Source organism: Panthera tigris, chromosome E3 (genome assembly GCF_018350195.1).
Source record: "Panthera tigris isolate Pti1 chromosome E3, P.tigris_Pti1_mat1.1, whole genome shotgun sequence".
Taxonomy (NCBI): domain Eukaryota; kingdom Metazoa; phylum Chordata; class Mammalia; order Carnivora; family Felidae; genus Panthera; species Panthera tigris.
Window position 1 is genome coordinate 1046177 of NC_056675.1, and position 25079 is coordinate 1071255.

Below are 25079 nucleotides of genomic sequence, written 5' to 3' on the forward strand. Positions count from 1 at the left end.
TGCCGTCCAGATAGTGCTTTTTAAAATTTCCATCGTTCCTTTTACGTTTGTTATTTGGCATTCTATAAGGGAGATATTTCCCTTTCGTTTGTTTTTTTAATCCATTTATTTGTATCAGTGTATACTTGTGGATTTCTCTTTTATTCAGTGGGTCATGTTCTGTTGCTGTCGTTTTTTAAAGTTTACTTATTTTTGGGAGAGAGCGCGCATGGGAGGGGCGGAGAAAGGGAGAGAGACAATACCAACGTGATGTCAGCACAGATCCCGACCTGGGGCCCGAACTCACAAACCGTGAGATGACCTGAGCCCAAACCAAGAGTCACTTAACTGACTGAGCCACCCAGGTGCCCCTGTTGCTGTTATTTATTTTGATGGCCAGAGAGCCCCGTGCAGCTGGCTCTTGAGTCCTTTTGATGTGTCCCTTCCTTGCTCCCTTCCTTGACTTTTGGTACAAGATGCCCCAGGCTCATTTTTTACTCTTCCTGCTGCAGTGCTGGAATCAACCATTTCTCCAAGGAGCGTTGTTCCTTTTTAGCGGAGGATGGTATTTAGAAATCAAGATTTGAGTGTGTGGTGTGCCTATTGCTACAAGGGTGTCGTTGCTTCTAGGCCTTCTCAGCAGACATGGGCCGGGAAATGTATGTATATTTGCTCACGTATAGGAAAACATCCGTATTCTTACCTTCAATTCCAATCCAACACCTCAGGATTTTTCGAATTTTCTCTTTTTGTGTTTGTAAATAACTCCTCCAGCAATAAAAAACCTGGGTTTCGTTATTCTATTTTCTTTTTTTTTTTTTTTTTTACTTTTTTTAATGTTTATTTTTTCAGAGAGAGACAGAGTGGGAGTAGGGCAGGGGCAGAGAGAGAGAGGGAGACACAGAATCCCAAGCAGGCTCCAGGCTCTCAGCTGTCAACACAGAGCCCGATGCGGGGCTCGAACTCAAGAACCGTGAGATCATGACCTGAGCCAAAGCCAGATGCTCAACTGACTGAGCCACCCAGGTGCCCCACATTATTCTATTTTCTGGTTTTTTGGTCTATTTATTTGCTTGATGTAACAGACCACTCTGGCTGTCACCTCACCTACTTTGCGCAGACTCCTTCAGCACCTTAAGCAATTGTTGCCACGTCCTCCACGAACTCCTCTTGCTCCTCCCTTCTTCCAGTTGGTCAAAATCCAGTGCCAATCAAAACCTTCAGTTTTCTTCCACAGAGGACAATTTATTAAGGAAGCATAAATACAAGTACAAGCTTTTAAGATTGTTGTTATTCATGGGTCAAAAATCATATACACGTTATTAATCAGGAAAGTGGGTTAGATATTGCCCTTTCCCGTAAATTTTATCTCACATGTTGAAATGAAAAGTCTTTTTTTTTTTTAAGTTTATTTTGAGAGAGAGAGTGCATGCGAGAATGGAGGAGGGGCAGAGAGAGAATCCCAAGCGGGCTCTAGCGCTGTGAGTGCAGAGCCCAATGTGGAGCACGAACTCACAAACCCTAGGATCGTGACCTGAGCCAAAATTGAGTCAGATGCTTAACTGACTGAGCCACTCGGGTGCCCCAAAATGTCGTTAGATCCGTGTATTCCAAGATTATCTGAGTCTTGCTAGAACCAATTGTAACACACTAAAACGTAAAGTTTTATGTTATATTTACGTTGACTACTGAGTTTTAGAGCAGAAATCAAATTCTCGCGTGGAATCAAACATGCCATGCTACAGATTCATAATTTTGCACTTGGTAGGATATTTCTTATTGCTGCTCTTGCAAATTACTGCAAGTTAAGTGGCCTAAAACAACACAAATTTTATGGTTCTGGAGGTCAGAAGTCAAAAATGCGTCTCACAGGCCTAAAATTAAGGTGTCAGAAGGGCACTGTTCCTCCTGGGGGCCGTAGGACAGACCTTCCAGGCCTTTTCCAGCTTCTGAAGGTTGCACACATTCTTTGGCCAATCACATCACCTCAGCCTCTACCTCCATTGCCACATCTCCTCGTCTGACTCTCATTCTCCCTCTTTCACGTAAAAGGATTGCATTGAGCCTGCCCGTGCCATTCAGGATCCTTAGCATGAGCACATCCACAAAGTCCCTTTTGTCACGTGAAATAACAGATTCGTGGTTCCAGGGAATGGGACATGGACATGGGAGTGGAAGGAACATTATTCTGCTACCACAGGTAGTGACCACACTGCCATTAGGAAAAACAAGATTCTTGACAAATCACGGGAATCTTCTCCCGAAGCCAAGAGCACACTGTGTACGTTGTATGCTAGCTAACTTGACAAAAATTATATTTAAAAAAAAAAAAGGAAAGACAAGATTCTTCAAAATAAAAGTAAGATGTTAAAATTTCTCAGTGTTATACTTTTATCTCCTTTTTTGAAATGTAAAAAAGCATTTAATGAAAAATATTGAAAAATTATGAATAAATGTTTTCGAAACAACTAGATTCATAAATGAGTTTTTTACCAAAGAAGAGAAATGTAATTGGTTGGACACCACTGTCTCCCATTCCCAGATACAGATACACACAAGCATACGTGTGTGCACATACACGTATGGGCATTTGCGTGCTCTCAGAAAGAATTCACCCACAGCATGAGCTGGCACGCGGGGAGTGTCAGGGAAAGATGTGAAGGCAGACAACCCAGGAGCGCACTAGATGTACCTCTGCTGTTCTTTTTGGTCCTGATCTGGCTCAGACCACACCAAATGGCTGTGGGAACAAAAGATTATCAGGTCAGGTTTTTTTAACGTGCAGCTTTGCCATTGACTGACGTCCACATGGATACAAAGAGTTGCCACCAAGCAGAAGTCAAGTGACCTCCTACCTCTAAGCTTCTTACCACATCAAGATTGAGGGCTTCCTAAGATGTCCTCTGAGAACTGCCTTGAGGTCACCAGGAAAAGAATGACCTTGTAATACTCGTGATGCTCCACAGGGAAGGGGAAGCAGACCTCGGAGCCTTGGTTAGGAAACCTCAAGAAGTCTGCTTCAAAGGAAGAGGCTACAGTGCACGTCCAGCTACGCGTTTCTCTATCAAGAGATGCCCAACAGCTCACTCTTCTGATCTCAACTTTAAATATAGGGAAACTGAGGCACAGAAGTGTTCGAAACACGATCTCCTGCGGCCACGTTTGAAATTGAATTCTTCCTCTGCCCCCTATATATGCTAGCCAGAGATGAGGGTAGAGAGGCAGGCAGGGACCAGACCGTTCAGACTTTATCTTGAATGCAAAGAGGTATCGTAGAAAACTTTTAAAGATTGGCCTTGAGGAGTAGACAGGGAACAAGATTTATGTGTACTTCACACAGCCGTATGAAGAATATCCAGCGTTGTCTGTGTTGTAAAATGGAACTCTGCTTTGGAGCCCTGGACTGCTGTGTGCAGGCGGCTGTTCTCACTAGTTAGTATAGCCCGGCCCGCAATGTTCTTGTTTGTCGTCTGTCTGGGTCCAGTTTATCTCGACCTCATTCACCGTTGGGCTCCAATCTTGGTCATTCTGAGGCGTCTTTCTTCAACTCCTCCCACCTTTCTCCTTCAGTAGCATCTGGGTTTGGGGAAGCTGGATAGAAAACCTCATGGCAGCAGTCTCTGGTGTACATGCAAGCCAGGTCCTCCCTGGCCCCTGCTTGTGGCAGACCGCCACCTCTGTTCACGTGCTAGTATTTGCTGCTGCTGGCCTCTGATTGGGAGCTCGTTACGGACAATGCCAGCCTGTCCAGACCCTAGGTTACATCTGTTTCAGTGACCCTCCCGGTGTCCCGTGCCAGTGCCCAAGGGGCTTTGGGAGTCTCTTATAGCTCTAGAGGCACCACTTCAGGCCTTCTACCTGCCTGACCGCATCCCAGGTATCCGCTCCTGCACTCTCCCTACATTGGCACGGAGAAGTGTCTCTTTTAGAGAAGGGCTAGAAAGGAAGCAAGGCAGGGGCCCCTCTTCTTTCAAAGGATCCCTCTACTCATCTGAATTGGTTGCCATCTCAACAGAGGGTTGTAGGATGAGCATCGGGGCCATTCTCGGACACCTGGGCAGGTGTCTTCCCTTTCAAAGTTCTTCAAACTTCTCCCCAGCCCTGGAAGTATTTTCTCCTGAAGCAGTTTCTCTCACGTGTTATCTCTGGGCTTCTTGCTCTAGGGTAAGTCTCTGAAACTTTGGTTCATGGCTCCTTTTTTTCTCTCTTGAAAGCTGGGCTTTTAAGACTGGCTTGCTATGAGTTCTTAAAAAGTTTAGGTTTAAGACTCCAAACTGAGTAGCAGCTTCTTTAGGCAGACCCTTCTTTGCAGCCGAGTGTCCTCTCATGGCCTGGTCTTGGTGATGGAAAACTTTTCAATAATGGGGAAGAGAAAACACATTGACATCATACCCGCACAACACATTGTACTCTAAAACTTTTGTTCAGCTGCAGTACGTGCAGGACAGATTGAGGGGAGGCAGGAACAGAAGTAGGAGAGCAAATGAGCTGTGACTGCAGTCTAGATAAGAGATGACAGTGACTATGGAAATGCAGAAACCTTACCTTCACAGCTTCCCTTGTACACAGGGCATGACCATGTGATCCAGTCTTCCAGGAGGAGAGGGCTTCTGGGGAAAGGATTTTCTCCCTAATAAAAAAGGGGTATGCATTGGGACAAAGCCCACTTCCAGAAGGTATTTTGAGGATGCTTGGAAATAGTCACCTTTTGGCTAACATGAAGGGCCAAGGTTAAGGACCATGTCCTTCTGCTGAGCTGGCTGAGCAGAAAGTGGAAGCGGCTGGGTTGTGATGGTGGTGGTGAACTGCTGGTGGCTTCCTTGCCCCTGGATTTCTTGTAATGTGAGATAACACATCCTTCTTGTTCGAGGCAATTTTTCATTGTTTTTCCTGCTATTGGTAACCACAAATATTGTTACCAATAAGTGGAAATAATTATTTCAGTTCAGTACATATCAGTTATGAGACGAAAGAGAAAAGTGGGTGAATGAGTGATCAGATACATGCATCTGGAACTCGGAGAAGAGGTCTGGCCTGGGAAGTAAAGTTTCAAGTCATCAGCATACAGTGTGTTGATGAGATTGTCTAGGGGCGGACAAGATGTGCAGAAGAGGATGCAGGCCTGTGCCTTGGGAAAGCCAGCACTGGGAAACCGGACTGAGAATGAGCAACCAGAGAACTCAGGAGGAAAATAAGGAGGGGGAGGCATTGACAGGCTAAGACAGATATTTCAAGAGGGAGAACTGGCTCACCAGCTCCTGCTTCTCAAAGAACAAGACAAAACCTGGGGGTGTCCATTAGGGTCAGTCATGGGGAGGTCACCATTGTCCTGGAATGGTCCCAGAGGCAGGGGAGGAAGTCAGACAAATGGCTGAAGAGGATAAGGTGAAGGCATGGAGTCTGGGTGAAAAGCAGAGAAGCTCTTCCCCCAAAAGAAAGACGGTGAAGTACACCCTCCTGGTCCACCGTGCTGGCCTAGCCTGGTTCAGCAGGTGACGTCCCACTGCCCCCTTCCCACCAGACACACTCTCTTCTGCCCAGACACACAGTCAATATTACCTTTACATTTGTGACTCATATCCTCAACAAATATTTATTGGGTGCCTGCTGTGTACACAGCACCCTGTTTGGCCTCAAGAAAATATGAGAAAAGATTAAATGGGGTCCCTGTCTTCTCCCAGGAGCTTATAGTTTTGATCTTGGAGAAAAAGAGCCCCACATCCCGAAACAACTGGATGTTAAGTGTAAACACTGTACTTATGAGGCTGCAGGGCAGAGGCTGTAATCATGATGAGAATTCAGAGAATAAAAACTTCCCAGATCAACGTCTGCCTGAAAAGGTTGGGCTGGAGTATCTAGGAAAGTTTCACGTGGGGGGCACTCCAGTAGGCCCTTAAAGACGGGGGATGTGAACAGGGGAGGGGACTGCTGAAGCCAAGCCATACGTCCACCAGGACTTTTGGTTGCAGGTGACAAGAATTCACCTCAAACTAGATTTTTCCCAGAAGGGGAATTTATTGGCTCCTAGACGTGAGATGTGCTGGATCCAGGAATTTAGAAAAGATCCTTCCCTCTGAATGCTGGCCTCCCCGTTCCGCTACAGAGCAGCCTCCTCTTGTGACAGAGACATAGCTGCCAGCAACCTGGGCTACGGTTGGCCTCCAGAGTGAGTGTCTCTTTCCTAGCCTGTATGTCATGATCCCACAGATGGATTCTAATGGGCTTTCTTGGTTCATGTGTAGGGTGACTCCGTGTGCACCTGACTGAAGACACTTTTGAAGGTAGGCATGGGGTGCTGCTATTAGTTTTGTTGGGACAACAGGCATGACCTAGGACCCTCATAGGAAAACTGGGGCACAAGATCACCATAAGCAAATGTCCACTCTGTGGCCTCTGGCTGATGGCCCTGCCAGACTCACATGAAATGGGGGAGAGACAGGACAGGACTCCAAAGTCATTGTGCCATTACCAGATGAAGAAGGGAGACGAATGCTGGAATCTAGAAGCAACAGGTGTCCAACATTCATCATGAGTTGGCAATTCAGGGAAAGGGAAAGAAACAGACCAAAAGAGTAAAGCACAAAGTTTGAAGTCAAGCCCACTAGATAAAGACAGAAGACTTAGAATTTGAGGAGGAGAAACCTGAACTTCATTTGACTGGTAAGAGAGACAGAACGCTGCCCAACGAGTCGGTACATACGACGGATGTTTGCAGAGACAAATCTGGGAGGGAGTTGCAGGATATATTGAGAAGGATTTAGAGAGGATGCTAGGGTTGGATTACTGGAGTCCTGACTCTTGAAGCTGCTGGTATGGCGGAGGTGGAAAGAAAGGGATATATTCAGGAAGCAGATTAAAAACCAAAAAGAACCAGGAGAACTTCTTGGCTAACTGGGCACGAAGGACAGAGAAGAAGCAGGCATGCTAGTTCAAGCATGGAAAAAGCAGAAGCCGCCAGAATGGGCAGGTTACCAAGATGGCAATTTGGAGTTGAGGCAAACCTGTTTGGGTCATGTTGAGTTTTGAGAAGTCGTAGGAATGGAGAGAACACTGGATTAGAATTGGAATACTATTCAAAGTCAAGACAATGGATAAAGTCTCCCAAAAAGAGAGTAAGAAGTGGCCGGAATTGGGCCTAAGGAGGGCCTGCAGGTAGGTCACAGGAGGAGGAGGAAACAAAAAAGAGCCGATAGCAGGACTGGGAAAGAATGCTAAAGTACAATGGAGGAGAGGCCACAGGTGACAAGCAGCACCAGGTGCTCTGCTGAATTCCACAGGAGAACGAGAAGCCTGCATAAAGTTTACCTACGTGGATGTTTATGACTTTTGGGAAAGTTCCTTCCTTATCACAGTACAGCATTCAGGATACTCAGGGCTGTGCTGTGTGACAGACAATCCCAAAATCAATGCAGTTGAAAACAACAGAGTTTATTTCCTGCCCACGTGTCCTGTCCCCGATGTGTACACAAGCTCTGCTCCACATTGTCCTCACCTCTAAGCCCTGAGGCAACAGAGCAATCGGTATCCGAAGTCTCGTTCGTTGCCTTGGCGGAAAGAAAAAAGGTGGCCACAGGGGCCTCACGCTGGTCTTAGATCCTCTCGCCTGGGAGTTTCAGAGCTCACTGGCTAAGCCGGTCCCACACCCAAGCAGGGGGGCTGGGAAGTACAGCCCCAGCAGGTGCCCAGAAGGGGAGAAGCAAAACAGCTGTTGAAGAGGAACAAGGTCTGGGCATCAGGTGGTGGCAGAGGTCAGATGTGAGGCTGAAGGAGGGAGTACGTATCGCAATTTACTTGTTTAATGCTCACTTGTGGTGACTGTTCCCGTAGGGGTGCTATTCATGGTGTTAGACCATCAGCTCCCTGATGACAAGGACTGTGCCCTTTAACCCTTTGTAGATGGTGCTTATGCACCTCATCATGTTAGGCAGGTGGCTTCAGGTGACGAAACTAGAGAGGGATGCTCTGATGACATCAGGGCTTCAGCATAAGGACTCTCGGGGAGGAACAGGAAGTGTCTCAGTGCAGCCTTGTGCAAAGGAAATGTGTCTCCTTCAGTTCTGAGTGTCCACATACACGTTCGCATATGGTGGCCTCATAATGAATACACTGGTGATGCGAAGTCCACTTAGGCCAATTTTCCTACTGGAGACTGTCCTAGGAGTTCTCGGAGCAAAGACCTGTGCGGGTGGGGTCGCCAACCCTGCTGTCGCTGCTGCAGATGACGGCCAGGTGGAGTGCTCTGTCCTCTAACCGACATTGTCTTTAGGTCTCTGCAAAGGCTTTGGCTCCGTGAATCCGAGACTCACAGAGGGAGGTGTGATACTTTGAGTCGAAGTTGCCAACAAAAAACAAACTGTTTTCCCTTAGACATGTGAGCAGAGCATAAATATTTTATAGACACAAAGTCAGGTAGACAGAGATTTTAATTCCAGAAAGTGATCATAAGGCAGTCTATAGGAGACGTGGCTTATGATTTGCCTCACGACACATTTTATGTAAGCAAAAGCCCTGTGGCATAAAAGGTTCTCGCTCAGGTTCCCCAGAGAATGGGAGGCAGCTGAGAGGAGCAGAGACGAACTAATGTTCTCTTTTTCCCTCTCGTATTTTTGTGATGTGATGTTATCTAGCATAGGGAACCCCTTTGATCACAGAATCTGGGTCACGTGGCTCTTGCTTACCCCCATCCTTTGATAACAAATCAGTGTAAGAGCTTCTGTTTCAATATCTTTCTAAATATTGTCAGAAATCACCTTGGAGAACCCTTTGCTCAGTGCAGTTGAGGCCCAACAGTGAGGAGCGAGTGCCGCTCGTTGGTAATTTGTCCACGTGAAATGTTGTATGTGACTGGGAACACAAATGCAGAATTGAAAAAGAGAAAAGGGAGCCCTCATCGAGAATGTGGCAGAAATACTCCTTGTGAGGACATTTCAAACGTCCTGTCAGAATGATGTCTCCAGCGCCACCGCGCAGCCAAGGCTATGCCTTGACTTCCTTTAACTTCCAGTATTAACGTGGCACGTGGGATTTGCACACGGCACCCACCCGTGGCCGTGAGATGGGTCCACGTGCTCCTCTCCCCACCACGAGAAACCTTTGGGTCCAGTAGGTGGTCAGAGTTGGGAGCCTCTGGAAGTGATGCTGTATCCCTGGCGGACGGCACCGCTGATCGTGGGTCTCCTGGAGGGGGTGGCAGGGCAGACGGGCGGGGGCGGTGTAAGGCCCGTGGGGAGTCTCGGGCGACCAGGCACGACACCGCGGCCTGGTTAGCAGTGCTTCCCAGGGCCTGCTCCTCTCCTTCGGGAACGTTCTGCTCGGGAGAGCCAGCCGAGGGAGGCAGGTGCCTCTGAGTCGGCTTTACAGCTCTTCTGTCAGCCTACGCGATGTCAGTTTACGACTTAGAAACGGAGCTGCCTTCATGTGCTCGGTAACAAGATTTTCATTTCTCTCGCAAGCCTGCCTGTTGCTGTATCTTGAGCGGAGCAGCAAGGGCGGGTGCCCGTTACTTACTGGGAAGCAAGCTTGCGTCTTCCCTCTTTCCCTCAAATGGCTGAGGGAGGCGTGGGTGCCTTGTGAGCTGTATACATTACTTTTGTGACTACAGGTAAAAATCTCTTGATTCACAGACGTGCCACCGTGCAGGGACGTGATCACTTGTATCGACGCGTCATGCTGCCGTCTGAAATGGAGAGGAGCACGCGGCAGTTAAGGTAGGAAACAGCATTTCGTTTCGAATTTAAGTCTTTATGGAAACGTGTTGTGAACCGGCTGTGGCACGCTCGCGTCCGCCGTCTGCGCCTTCGCGTGTGCTGGGCCATCGCCCTCGCGCGGCTCAGAAAGACAGCTGTCCTTTTCAGGTAGCAGTGGTTATCCCCACTCCCCATCATCGGTGGCGGTTCTGCTTCAACAGTGTTGTTCTTTATTTTTCGGTTGCTCTGATCTGGTCACTGCTCGGAGTCCTACTCTTAGGACCACGAGAACTCAGGGAAAAGAATCTAGTCCGGGATGAATTAATAACGATGCAAAGTCACCAGTTTGTTTTCAACTTTGTGTTGGTTCCTGAGTGGGTTCTGAATAAGTAATAATCATCCTGATTTCAGTGACTTGATGTTCCATTCCTGGCCAGGCCCCTTCGCTACCCCCTCGAGTCGCTGCATTAAATATTAAAGCCGCCTGCGCCCTGGCAGCTCCATCCTGGAGGCGGCGACAGTGTTTTTGTGAAATGACTCCTCCTGGTTGGCTGCTAGGTTAGTTCATTATTTTAATCTATGCGTATTGGCTAGGACTGCAACGTTGTCCTTTTTTCCGCGAATATTAGTTTGAAATGGGGGAGGAGAGATCCGTGTCCCGCGCGGCCCAATCCTGAGGAAAAGGAGGGCTCTGGGTCTCTGGGGGTGCCACGCCTAGTGCCGGGCGCTGACGGCGGGGGGCCTCTGGATACCCGCGCCCTCCAGCCTTCACCCCAGCAGGGACGTTGGGCGGTCCCAGGCGGGGGTCTGTTGAAGACCTGCTTCATACGACGTACTTTGCTGGGCACTGTCGGGAGGGCAGGGGAAGCATAAGGTTGGAGACTGGAAGCTGCTTGGAGAGTGAAGACAGCGTGTATTTGAAAACAACAACAACAAAAAACAGTTCAACCCTAGAGCGGTGGGTCCCCGGTACAAAGAGGGTGAGAGATACGGACCTGACCCCGCAGACGTCCGCAGCACAGGGAGCAGGCCTCTGGTGCTGTGGACGAGCTGGGCCTTCGAGAGGGATGTAGCACCTTGGTGAATGTGCGAGAGAAAGGGGGGGTTGCAGTGCGGGCGTGGCATGCTGGGTGCAGACTCCCCGGCAGAGCCCAGCGATGGCCGTGGGCAGCGCTCACCACGAGGGCGCGGCAGCCACGGCGAGTGTGGAGGAAAACAGCCGTCATGAGTCCGATTCGAATGAAGGCCCCGACCCTGGACGCTTTCCCCAGGGGGACTCGGGTCTGTTTTCAGTGTTGTTCATACAGACTTTGTTCTTCTGAGACCGGGAGTCGTCCTGTGTTTTTGTTACTGCTGGTCAGGCCGCACGGCGGGCTGAGCCTGGCTGGTGTGGCCATTGCAAAAGTGCTGTGAATGCATCTAGAGAGTTGTGCCTGGAGGGGAAGAAGAGATGGGGGAGGGGGGTGTACTCAGAGAGGGAGGGCAGAAAGGGGCAGGTGCAGACCCCCCGGGCATCAGCCCCTGCCAGCCCCACCGAGGCCCAGGCAGCACCAGCGGCCCCCTGGAGTATTCTTTGGAAAGAGCTCCCGTGTCCTTCTCTGCCAGCAACTGAAACTATAAAAACAGATCCTAATTATAGCGATAAATTAGCAGGCCCTTCCCGACAAGCTCCGGGTCCCAGGCAGAGGGGTGCCGACCTCCCCAGCGAGACAGCGTGGCGGTCTCCTCACTCAGCTGGTCACCTCCGGCCACTCAGTGAGCAGCTCCTGGCCAGAACGCAGCTTAGTGGTGGGGTCCATGTTAGCAGGTAGAGTCCGCGTTAGGACCCTCCTGGGCAGCCAGTGGGGCCTGTCACCGAGGCACTGAGAGCAGCCCCAGTCTCTGCTGCGTTAGACTCAGAAGGGAATAAGTGGTTCGCTGTTTCAGGAAAGGAGCTCCCCCCCACCCCGGCCCCAACGTGCAAAAGCCAATGGATTTAATGAGGAATTTAGAGTTCTGTACTGGCTCCAGTTTAAGCTGAGGAGGAAGTTGGGGAATCTCACATTTTGGGCTGCTCTTTTTTTTTTTAAGTTTATTTATTTATTTTGAGAGAGAGAGAGAGAGAGAGAGAGAGAGAGAGAGAGAGAGAGAGGTCCCAAGGAGGCTCCACACCGTCAGCGTGGAGCCCAGTATGGGGCTAGACCTTATGAACTTCGAGATCACAACCTGAGCTGAAACCAGGAGTCGGAGCCCAACCGGCTAAGTCTCCCAGGCACCCAGGGTGGCTCTTCTTTTGGAGGGGGAAGTGTACCAATGGGCTGGAGCACCTCACATGGTCCAAACCCGGGCCCTGCTGGGGCTCACCGTGTGGCCGCCTTCCTTTTCTTCCCAGGTGCCCTTTCCGCTCCAGAGAGGGCAGAAGAGGACTTGCCAACAGCTTTTGAGCAGTTTGTGGCGAGCTCCAGGGATACAGTGCTATAAATATGAGATCTGACCCGGCCGTTGATACCCCGAGCATGGCCACGCCAGGGGGTGGTTGGACACACTCGATGACCCTGTGTCCGTCGGCCACAGACAGTTGGATTCTCCATCGGGTCTCCCTGCAACTGAATTATTTTCTGGCCTAGGATGGTGTTTGCAGCCCAGGCAGTGAGTGCAGGGAGCTGGGAGAGGAAGATCGGGCCACTTAGGTCACATGGCCACGACAGGCTGGCTCTTCTGTCAGCGGCAAGGCCAGACCGCTTTTCTCTCCTCAGCTTGCATGTGTCGAGTTAACTGTCTTTCCTGTGCTGACACTTAGTGCTTCCGTTGACGTGTCACATCAGTTGTCATCGACTCAGCGAGTCCGAGCGCCTCCCATCGGCTTGCTTGGAGCACACCTTAAAAACTCCTGTGATTGAAATCTATTCCCGTGAAGTCCAAGCAGGGACGAGGTCTGAAGGTGCAGGGCGGTGAGCGGGCGCACCGGGGACTGGAGCCGGCAGTGCTTTCACGAGATGTAAGCAGACCCAGGAAGAAGAGAGGGCGGCTCCGCAAAACAGGCAGAAACGAGGGAGATGAGTAAGAATGCCGTCGGCTGCAGGCATGGATTCGATATGCAGCTGTAGTCTCCCTAAACCCGTGAATCTAGGCGCAAGAATCAGTCGGGAGGTAGGCCTTTATGTGCTGTGTGTACAAGTGCGTTGAAATTGAGCATCGTGCTCACAGGACCCCATTCCTTTCCATTTTACCTGATATTCTCCTTCAGGGTAAAGGTATAAAGCACACTTAAGGTTCTTTACCTCCTTCCCTGCAAGAGTAATTGACAGTTACTCGACTCCCGTGGGTGTCGTAAATAAGGAGCACACCGAGAGACTCGGTTGCCGTCGTTAGAAAGCACTGGCTTTAGCTGAGTTGAACTAGCGTCAACTAGGAGACGGGGTGAAGAATGCAAAGGTGTGCCCTTGGCAAGATCACCTCACCCTGTACCCTAACTTTTGTTGCAAAGGCTGGGTTTTCTCCCAACTAAGCAAATTGGGTTTGTGTATTGACACGTGTGCACTCACGGGAGTGGGTCAGAGGCAGGTTGTCTGAGTCGGGGCGCCCTGAAGGGGGGGCCACACTGAATTCTGGAGCATCTTAGTAGTGCCAAGAGAGATCGTGATGTTATCACTTGCTGCATGGTAAATACGGGAAGCAGGCCACTCGCCGTTCGGGGGCTAAGGCATGGAAATTACGCCAACAGCATGCTGCTGCGTGGGTTTTGTTCTATTGTGGCAGCAAACACATGACATAAAATCTGGTGTCTTAACCATTGTTAGGTGTGCAGTACAGGAGTGTAACTATATGCACGTTGTTGTGCAAATGATTTCTAGGGCTTTTCCATCTTGCAAAACTGAAGCTCGGTCACCATCAAACACTCACTCCCCATCCCCACCCCCAGCCCCTGGCCCCACCCTTCTACTCTCTGTGTCTATGAGTTGACTCCGGGGACCTCATGTGAGTGGAATCACACAGTACTTGTCCCTCTGTGTCTGGCTTATGTCACTGAGTGTCACGTCCTCAGGGTTCATCCACCGCCTAGCAGGTATCGGTCCTTCCTTTCTACGGCTGAAGAATATTCCATTGTGTGGAGGGACCACGTTCTGTTTATCTGCTCACTCACTGATGGACGCTTGGGTTGGCTGTTGTGAATCATGCCGCTGTGAACTTGGGTGTGAAAATCACAGTAGCTTGGTTTTAAAAGAAAAACGCAGTTTTCTGAATAAGGACTTTCTTGACTGTTAATATTCTATTACTAACATGTAAAAGGAGCGTGCCCAGCGCTTGTACCACTAATATATTTAACATCTTGGTGGAGATAGTGCTTTCCTGGCTGTAGATAAAACAACAACCCTGCTCCCAGCCTCTCTTCTGTGAGGCTCAGGACAAGTAGAAGAAACCACCCTTTAAATTTTCAGTGGCCATAAGGATGGAGACAAGCTTTGCTCCTCAGAACAGAAAAACAAGTCTTGTAGGAAAGTGATCTGATGAAATGAGAACCAGGGCTTGCCTGTTGTTGCCCCGCTCCACATCCCCCAGGTGACCGTCCCCAGGGAAGCTGAAGGACTAAGAAGATGGCGAGAGGTCTCAGCCGAGACAGGCATGGAGCACACGGCTCTCAGTTCCACCCGGACCCTGGCTCCCGCAGTCCTTGGAATATCTGGGTGATCCCCTTTCCTCAGCGCAGGGTGGCCGGAGGGTGACCACTAGCTGTAGACTCCTTTGGAGAAGGCCCAGGGGCATCACGACAGCATTTGCTGTGGTTTGTGTTGTCGGTCCTCATAAAGACCCAGCTTCTCCCTCGGTCTGGGGGGCACAGGTCCGAGACCAGATCAGGTCTGGAAAGGAAGCAAAAGACTGTGACTTCACGCTGGGATGGCTTCCCTCAGACCGTGTTATCCATTGTTGGCTTCTCTTGGTTGTATCATTAGGTCATAGCTTCTCGGCTGCCTATTTGTCCCTTAGGAATACCGGGTTTTATCAGCCATCTTCATGGTATGTGCAGGTCCCCCTTCCCTCTTCGGTGCTCCAGCTTTGCTGCTCTTACAAGAACCGCAGCCCCCTTGCTGCCGATGATTAAGCGCAGCCACCTATCATTCTGGGATCCTGATATCCCTGTTGCTGTAAGGGAGGCCATTCTGGGACAGCATCTGCTGTTGTCCCCTCTGGCTTACAGAGCACGGACACTGCTGAGCTCCTCATCGATGCTGGTGCCCCCAGCTTCCCAGTCCCCACTGATCCGGCAAACAGAATGTCTCCGAGCCCTTCTGTGAAACATGGTTGGCTCGTGTCTTGTTTCCAGCCTTACTAGGTATATCCGCATTAGCGTGCCCACTTCTCTGAGACTTGACTCCTTCCTCCACCGTTGGCCACAGTACATGTGACATTTATGTTTCAATGAGTGTGTGAGTCATCACTTTTCCCAAACTTCCAAGGATCTTCTTGGGTGCAAATTAGCACTGCCTCCCAGTGCATTAAATCCTGTGTCCTGGGAAAGTGTTTCTCCATTGATAAATCCTCCCTTATCCCATCTGACATTCTGCCCCTTGATTCGGCATATCCTGGTGGTACATCTTGGCTAGGTCATGCAGCAACTTCAGGATACAATCTCTTTCTTCCTTGGCCAGGCCCAGCTCTTCCTTGGCTGGATTATATTGCAACTCGAACTTTCATATCAGCTGACAGCCAGGAGGGAAGGTGGGGGCTGTAGTCTTTGACAGGGTGGAGTAGGTCACTGCTGAGAGCCCAGAGCATTCAGAAGGACCTGGGGTTCAAAGATTTTTGAGTGTATCAACCTAGTTGTTCCCAGGGTCCTAGTTGTTTCAGGGTCCCCCTCCTTCTAGTTCGGGCCCCGACCTTGGCATGGGAGATTTGCTGGGGTTGAGAATTCAGCCTTTTCCAGCGCTCTGCTGTCCATATCATTCAGTCTTGGGCCTGACTCTCAATTCCTCCTGCAAGATGTGAGGTCTGTCTGTGTGCCACCAGAAAAGCCCTGGGGATGTCCACACTTGACCTTAAGTTGGAGATGAACCGACTTTCATTATCTTCCTCCAGGGCGTTGATAGCATCCAGCAACAATCACCCCGTCCTGGCGTGCTGATCCTTACAACTCGCCCACAGTTCCCAAATGCACCGGCTAATGCCAGGCCTTCCACTGGTAGCCCATACCAGTTTACCATTGTTAAGAACTTTTTTTTAATTAGTAGATTTCATCTTATAAGATGGTTTCAGGTCTACAGAAAACTTGGGAAGACAGTACATATACTCCCTTTTCTGCACAATTTTCCCTTCTGCTGTTAGTGAGATACATTTGTTACTAACATTATTACTAACTAAAAGCCATAGTTAAAGTTGTCTCTTCATGTTGTTGGGTTCTAGGAGTTTTGTGAAATATGTATCGTTTGTTAAATGTATCCACCATTACTATCATTCACAATAGCTTCTGCCCTAAAAGTCCCAGTGCTTCGCCTCTTCTGCTTCTCTCTGAAAACCCTGGCAATCATTGATTTGTTTCACTATCTCCATAGTTTTGCCTTTTCCAGACCATCGTATGGTTGGAATCATACTGGGTGTAGCCTTTTCAAACAGCTTTTTCCCCCCACTTTTAATATGCATTTAAGGTGCCTCCATGTCTTCTAGTGGCCTAAGAGCTCATTTCTTTTTAATGCTGAGTAATATTCTATTGTCTAAATGGACCACAGTTTATCACTTCATTTATCGAAGGCCATCCAGGTTGCTTCCAAGCTTTGCAATTATGAATAAAGCTACTGTAGACCTGTGTGCAGGTTTTCGTGTGGACATACATTTACCATGTAGCCGGGTACGTACTCAGGAGTGTCATGGCTGACTCACATGGTAAGGGCATGTTTAGCTTTACAAGAAACTGCCTAGCTATCTGGCACCAGCAGTGGGTGGGGCTTCCTGTTGCTCTGTATCTGCACCAGCATTTAGTGCTGTACGTGTTCTGGATTTTTGTCATTCTGATAATTGTGTCGTGGCATATTGTTTTTAGTTTGCAGTTTCCGAGTGACATATGATGTCGAGCCTCTTTTCCTGTGCTTATCTTCCTGTGCTTATCACCTTCTCTGGTGATGTGTCTGTTCAGATTGTTGCCCATTTTTAAGTTGGGTTGTTGTTTTCTTGTTGTATTTTAAGACTTCTTTGTATATTTTGTTTTTTTTAATGTTTATTTATTTTTGAGACAGAGAGAGACAGAGCATGAGCAGGGGAGGGGCAGAGAGAGAGGGAGACACAGAATCGGAAACAGGCTCCAGGCTCTGAGCCATCAGCACAGAGCCCGACACGGGGCTCGAACTCACGAACTGTGAGATCATGACCTGAGCCGAAGTCGGACGCTTAACCGACTGAGCCACCCAGGCGCCCCAAGACTTCTTTGTATATTTTGGATGCAAGCCCTTTATCACTTATATTGTGAATATTTTCTCCCAGTCTGTTTCATTCTCTTAGCATGTCTTTTCATTCTCTTAGCATGATTTTCACAGAGCAGAAGCTTTTAATTTTCATAAAGTCCAGTTCCTCAATGTCTTTCTTCACTGATTATGGTTTTGGTGTTGTAGTTAAGAATTTATTGCCCAACCCGAGGTCACCTAGATTTTCTCATATTTTCTTCTAGAAGTTTTATACTTTTGGGTTTTACAACCAGGTGGCCTTAAGTTATGAGCCAGTTTGTGTAAATTCTTGTAAAAGGTGTGAAGTCTGTGTCTAGATTCATTTTTTTGCACGTAGATATCCGATTATTCCTGTACCATATGCTGAGGAAACTATTCTTCCATTAAATTGCCTTTGCTCCTTTGTCAGAGAGAAGTTGACTGTATTTGTGTGGTCTATCCCCGGGTTCTTTGTTCTGTACCATTGATCTGTATGTCTCTTCTTTAGCTTTTTAGCTGACACCAGGCTGCCATGGCTCCTGTAGCTTTATAGTAAGTCTTGCAGTCGGATAGCACTAACAGCTTTAACAGTGGTTTCCCTACCTGTGCCAAGGACTATCAGAGCTCAACCTGTGACCTCCAGGGCAGGGTCCTCGTCACCAGCCTCACTGGCAGCTGGCAGGCGATCCAGCTTAAAGGCCCCATATTGGAGTGATTCCTGTGATTACTCTCGATACCAACTGTCATTTCCTGGGAAGGGACTCTGAGGCAGAGAGCGGCTGCAGGAGCTTAATGAACGACACCCATAAGGGCACGAGGGAAGTAGGGTAGGGCAGAGGGTGAAGGGGAAGGGCAGTGTAGTTGCAGCAGAGTGCATGCTAGGAGTCTGGAGCTGGCATGTCCTCTCGTGGTAGTCCCAAGTTGAGGCAAAGGGCCTGGGCCAGAGTAGCCCTGCATCAACTAGATAGTTGGCGCAGGCTCCCTCAAGAAGTGTAACTTTGGGTGAGAAGGTTCCCCTATTCCAGGGAAGCTCCCTTGGAGAGAGATACAGCTGGGGGAATGAGCGCCCGTCATGCAGCACTCCAGACGGGGCGTCCCAGTGTCCACCACGCAGTCCTTTGGATTCTCAGCAGAAGGGTCACTCATCGCACAAGTCTTCTCCACTTCTCCACTCAAGGGAAGCTTGAGGTTGCATGGTCTGCCCAGGTGACCTCACTGCTAGAAGGCCGTTTAAGCTATTAACAAAATCTGGAGGACCACCTCAGCACCATGAAGGTTGCTGATGGCGAACATTTGAAATTAATCTAAATTTTAAAATATTAGCCCAGCATTTAGGATAGGAGCCGTGGTTTCTTACCCAAAGAAAGAATGGGTAGGAAGGGAAAAATAGAGAAGAGTTACTTGCAGGGCTTCCTGTAGCTTAGCTGGTCTCAGGACCTCTGTAGGCAAGAGTCCCCACTTGCCTGGTGTTCCAGTCGGGCTTGGTCATATTGTCACCAATCAAATTGTCAGGAAAAGATTAGAATGGCTTAATCAAGGAAGGACAAAGGCTAGGAGATGAACTGCCCTTCTGCCAATATTAATAGAAGTAAGGATTAGAAATTAGTTGGCGGCTTAACTGATATTTTTAGAATTCCACTTGAAAGGGATAAGGATTCTAAAAACAGGAAAGTGGTAAATGCTACATAAGTCAGTAAAGGATCATAGCTAGCTTCATGTCCTTTGTAAAGAAACTATTACAAATTATGTGGGAGGATTTAGCTGTAAAATTGCTTGAAAAGCAAAATGTGATCTGAGGCAGCCTAGATTTATGAGAGGGAACATGCCCAGAAGTTGTGTTGGAGATTTTAAAAGATATTATATTTATGACAGACAATGAGAATGCTTTGTGTAGCCTGCATCTGTGAAGAATTTGATAATGCTCTACTTAAAGATTTATTCTGAAGGTAAGACGTGGAAGAAGATGTGAAAAGAAACCCTGCATTTCCAAAGCACCGCATATTCACGCACATGCTCATTCCAGCTACATTGGTAGCAAAAGCAGAGTGTTTGTTAATGATCCCCCATGCCGTGTGTGGAGCCTGGCGCAGAGAGAGGGCTTGGCTGTTGGTTACTGTGTGCGTGAACAGATGGATTAATCTTGTCTCACCAGTACCTATTCAAACAGGAAGTCTAAGCAGTGAGGAATGACTCGTATATATTGTTAAAATGACTTTCCTTACCTTTTCTTTAAACTGGAAAGAGCAAGGACTTCTTTCCATGAAGGATAACCAGTTTTGTAGAGCCCTTGTTGAAGCCTTGCCCAAGGATGAGGTCCTTTGGAGAGACAACTGATGAATGTCTCCTGAGCAGACAGATCCCATTGATGGCCAATGGTTCTGTCTGAGCAGACAGAACCCGTTGATGGGCAATGAAAACCTTCATCCAGGAGCATACGAAGATCCCAGCAAGCAGGGGTGAGGTAGAAGGAGGCAGCACTGTGGTTCTAGGCGAGAATGGAGTCAGCCACTAGGGATCTGAGTTTTCAGGAAATATGATACTCAGCAGGTGGACGGGAGTCCCTAAGTGAGGACATTAGGGCAATGCTGCCAAGAAGACAGGTGTGTGACCTACAGGTCCTGTGACCTACAAATCCAGTGTTCTGTGGCTCCTATTAGGAAACAGGGGGCCCAGGAACAGATCCAGATCTCCAAATCAGTATGGTCAGGTGGCCCAGCTCTCCCAGGAGTGGAGAGTCATAGAAAAAATGAATATCACCTGAGTGAACCGTGATTGGAAGCAAGATGAGAACGTCCCCCCTCATCAGTCCCATTTGACATCATGCTGAAAGTCCTAGCTAATGCAATAAGACAGGAAAAGGAAATAAAGTATACGGTTTGAGAAGGAAGAAATAAAACTGTCTTTGTTTACAGATGACATGATTATAGAAAATCCCAAAGAATCAATGGAATAAACAAAGAAACAAACATCCTGGAACTAACAGCAATTATAGCAAAGTCACAGGATGCAAGGTGAATATACAGAAGTTAATTGTTTTTCCTATATACCATCCATGAGTAATTAGAATTTGAAGTGAAAAATTCAATAACATTTACAAAGTGAACCATGCAGCTGAACCTGCAACCCCCACCTTGAGCCTTTGCATTTGCTGTTCCCTCTACCTAGAAGGCTTTTCTCTCAGGTGTCCACATGGCCAACTCCTTCACATCCTTCAAACAGTCGTTCAAAAAGTTATCATCCTGGAGGATTCTGGGAAGATGGCAAAGCAGAAACCATCAGGAATCAGTTTCCCCTCCTAAGCAATGGTTGCACTGGCAAAATCTGTCTGATGTACCTATTTTGGAACTCTGGAGTCTATTGAAGGCTTCCAACTTTCAGGGGAAGCCTTAGATAGGAAATTGCACTTGATCTTGGTCAATTTCAACTCTTAGCACAGTAGCAGCTACCCACCCCTACCCCAAGACCAGTGTCAGTCACCTGTGCATAGGTTTCTGGAGCAGCTGGCATGCGGCTTGTGGGAGCCAGAGTGAATATCCACCAAATATCGAGGGTCTTCCCCCTGATTGCTAAGTGCTGCTTCAGATCACAGAGGTGCAAAAAATGAGGGCAGCCATTGTTGTTGCACTTCCCCCATTGTGGCAAGCCCTTCCCCTACTACCTGAAGTGACTTCGACAGGATTTAAAGGGCTGACGCGCTTCCCCTTCTCCTTCATTTCTTTCTCTGGAAGGAAGCCAGACATTAGAGACTAAGACCTTCAAATCAATTTTATGTACAAAGGAAAGTTAGAAAGTGACTGTGCATGCCCAGGGAAAGGCCCAGGCTCAGAAAAGACCTGAGAAGAGTTTAAGGATGATCTTTGGTGCAGAGACAGGCTGCAATAGAAAAAACCCATCAAATAACCAAAAACAGTAAACCTTGGGGGAAGGGGAAGATTCTGATTTCCAGAGTTACAACATTATTAGATTCAAATGTCTAGTTTTCAACAAAAAAAATCACAAAGCATACATAGAAACAGGGAAATATGGCCAATTCAAAGGAAAATTCAATAGAAAGTATTCCTGAAAAAGCCCTGATGGCAGGTATACTAGACAAAGACTTTAAAACAACTGTCTCCAATATGCTCAAAAACTAAAGGAAGACCTTGAGAAAAATCAGGAAAATGATGTATGAACAAAATGGAAATATCAATAAAGAGATAGAAAGAAATTCTGGAGCTGAAAACACAATAACTGAAATGAAAAATTCACCAGAGGGACTCAAAGGTAGATTTGAGCAGACAAAAGAAAGAATCAGCAAACTAGAAGATAAAACAATAGAAGCATTCAGTTTAAGGAACAGAACATAAAAAGATTAAAGAAAAGCAAATGGAGCCTAAGGAACCTGTTGGACAACACAAAAGACCGACATATACCTTATGGGAGATCTAGAAGAAAGAGAGAGAAAGGATCAGGAAAAATCTTTGAGGAAATAATAGCTAAAAACTTCCCAAATGTGATGAAAGACAAGAATATAAATATCCAAGAAGGTCAATAAGTTCCAAGTAAGATGAACTCATGGAGACCCACACTGGGACACATACTCAAATTCTGAAAAGCCCTAAGACAGAGAATCTTGAAAACAGCAAGAGAGAAGTGACTCATCACATACAAGGGATTCTCAGTAAGCATATTTCTCATCAGAAACTTAGGAGGCAGAAGACAGTGGGGAATTGACCACAATTAATGTTTTATTATCTTAGGATATCCAAAGTGAAAGAACTGTCAGCCAAGAAGTTCATTTTCAGTAAAACTGTCCTTCAAAGAGCAAGGGAGAGCGGCGCCTGGGTGGTTCAGTTGGTTGAGCGTCCAACTCTTGATTTCGGCTCAGGTCACGATCTCACGGTTCACGAGATTGAGCTCCACATTGGGCTCCATGCTGACAGCACAGAGCTTATTGGGATTCTCTCTCTCCCTCTCTTTCTCTGTCTCTCTGCTCCTCCACTGCTCGTGCTTGTACTCTTTCTCTCTCTCAAAATAAATCAATAAAAATTAAGAAAAAAAACAGAGCAGAGGAGGAATCAAGACATTTCCAGATAAACAAAAGCTGAGGGAGTGCATTTCCACTAGACCTGCATGGCAAGAAATGTTCAACATAATTGTGCAAGGTGAAAGGAAAGACACCACTAGGAAGTAATTCCAAACCATGTGAAGAAATATATCTCATTAAAGGTAGTAAGTGGGCAATTATAAATGCTAGTATTATCATAATAACAGTTTGTAAGTCTTTTTGTTTCTACATGTTTTAAGAGACTAGTGTTTGTAAAAGAATTTTTACACATGGGGGCACATAATGTGTAAAGATATAATTTTGTGATATCAGTGACCCTAAAGGGTGGGGACAGAGCCCTAAAAAACATAGAGGTTTTGTTGGCTGGTGGAAATTTAAATGAGTGTTATAATTTCAGGATGTTAAATGTAATCCTCCTGGTAGCCACAAAGGAAATAGGTATAGAACATACACAAAAGAAAATGAGAAAGGATTTAAAGGTTTAACTACAAAACAACAACAACAACAAAACTAAACACAGAAGACTAATGTATGTCATGAGAGACAGAAAAGCTAGGAGACATATAGAATACAAATAGCAAAATGACAGAAGAAAGTTCCCCCCATCAGTAATTATACTTAATGTAAATGTATTAAACTCCCATTACAAGACAGAGGTTGCAGAGGTTGGCAGAATGGATAAAAACACACGATCCAACTATATGCTATCTATAAGAGACTCACTTTAGATCCAAAGGCAAAAATAGATGGAAAGCGAAAGGACAGAAAAAGATATCCATTTAAATGCTGACCAAATGAGAGCAGAGGTGACTCTACTGATACAGACAAGAATGGACTTTAAATCCAAAATGGTTGTGAAGGACAAATAAGGGCATTATATATAAAGGTTCAAACAAAAAGATACAACAGTTATAAACATTTATACACCTACTAACAGACTGAAAATGTATGAGGCAAATACTGACAGAATCGAAGGGAGAAATAGTTCTAAAAGTTGGAGGCTGCAACACCCCATTCTAAATAATGGATAAAACAATCAGACAGATCATATGTAAGGAAATAGAAGACTTAATACCATAATCAACAACATCTAACATACATGTATGGGCCGGTCTAATATCAACACCATACACATTCTTTTCAAGCACATATGGGACATTTTATAGGATAGACCGTATGTTGGACCACAAATTAAGTCTCAATAGATTTTATTTTATTTTTTTCTTTAAATTTTATTTCTTTTGACAGAGAGAGAAAGAGAGCTCATGCATGTGGGTAAGCGGGGGAGGGGCAGAGAGAGAAGGAGAGATTCCCAAGCAGGCTCCTCACAGTCAGCACAGAGCCCAATGCGAGCTCAGTCCCACAAACCATGAGATCGTGACCTGAGCCAGGATCAAAAGTCGGACGCCTAATTGAGCCCCCCAGGCACTCCAAGTCTCAATAGATTTTAAAAGATACAAAGAATCTTCACCCACAACAGAATGAGATTAGAAATCAACAACAGAAGTAAACTGGAAAATTTACAGATTTGTGTAAATTAAACACACACTCTTAAAGAACCAGTGAATCAAAAAAGAAACACAAAGGGAATTAGAAAATACTTAGAAACAAATGAAAATGAAAACACACATACCAAAACTTGCGGGATGCAGTAAAACCAGTGTTAAGGGGGAAATGTATAGCCATACACACTTACATTTTTTCAAAAGGGATCTCAAACTGATGATCTAACTTTACAATTTCAGGAATTAGAAAAAGAAAAACAAACTAAACCCAAAGCTAGCAAAAGGAAGGAAATAATAAAAATTAGAGCAGAGATAAATAAAAGAATATTAAAAAATAGAGGCAAATCAATGCAGAAAGATCAACGAAGTTGACAAAACTTTAGCTGTATGGATTAAGGAAAAAATAGAGAAGACTCGAGTTAGAAAAATCACAAATGAAAGTAGGGACATTATCAATTCTACAGAAATAAATGGATTATAAGAAAGAACTTATTAACAACAAATTAAATAACCTAGATGAAATGGACAAATTCCTCAAAACACAAAATCTACCAAGAATAAATCATGAAGAAATAGAAAATCTGAACAGGACTATAACTAGTAAGGAGTGTGAATCAACTATTCAAAAATGTTCCAATAAGTAAAAAATCAGGACCAAATGGCTTCACTGGTGAATTCTACCAAGCATTAAAGAAGAATTAACACCAATTCTTCTTAAACTTTTGCAAAAATTTAAAGAGGAGGGAACACTTCCTACCTAACTCATCTAATGAGGCCGACATTGCTCTGATATCAAAGCCAAAGACACTGCAAGAAAGGAAAACGATGCATCTAATATCCCTTATGACCACTGATGGAAAAATCCTCAACAAAATACTAGCAAACCAAATTCAGCAAAACATTATAAGGATTAGAGGCCATGACCAAGAGGAATTTATTCCTGGAATGTAAGGATGATTCAACATACAAAAATCAATCAGCGTAAGTCATCACATTTACAGAACGAAGAAAAAACAAAACAAAACATGATCATCTCAATTGATGCAAAAAGGCAAAAAAAAAAAACAAAACATACAACAACCTCAACACTCTTTCATGATAAAAAACTCGACAAACTAGGAATAGAAGAAAACTATCTAATGATATGATATAATAAAAGTCATATGTGAAAAACCCACAGCAAACATTGTACTCAACACTAAAAGACTGAAAGCTTTTCCTCTAAGATCTGGAACAAGGCAAGGATGTCCACTTTTGCTGCTTCTGTTAAAAATATACTGGAAGTTCTTGTCATAGCAATTAGACAAGAAAAAGAAACAGGCATCCAAATTGGAAAGAAAGAAGTACAATTACTTCTGTTTGCAGATGATGCGATTTTATATGTAGTAAATCCTAAAGACTCCACCAAAAAAAAAGTTATAATAAGTGAATTCAGCAAAATAGCAGGATGCAGAGTCAGCACACAAAAATCAGT

General features: G+C 46.2%; 1 protein-coding gene across 3 annotated transcripts in view; it reads left to right on the plus strand.

Annotated features, from left to right (window-relative positions):
* The window catches only part of UNCX (UNC homeobox), an 80456-nt gene that overhangs the window by 2101 nt on the left and 53276 nt on the right, over nucleotides 1–25079 (plus strand). For all 3 annotated transcript variants that reach the window (XR_006212407.1, XR_006212405.1, XR_006212406.1), the window contains exon 2: nucleotides 9603–9686. The gene's annotated coding sequence lies outside the window, so the exon portion shown is untranslated. The remainder of the gene's footprint in view (nucleotides 1–9602; nucleotides 9687–25079) is intronic.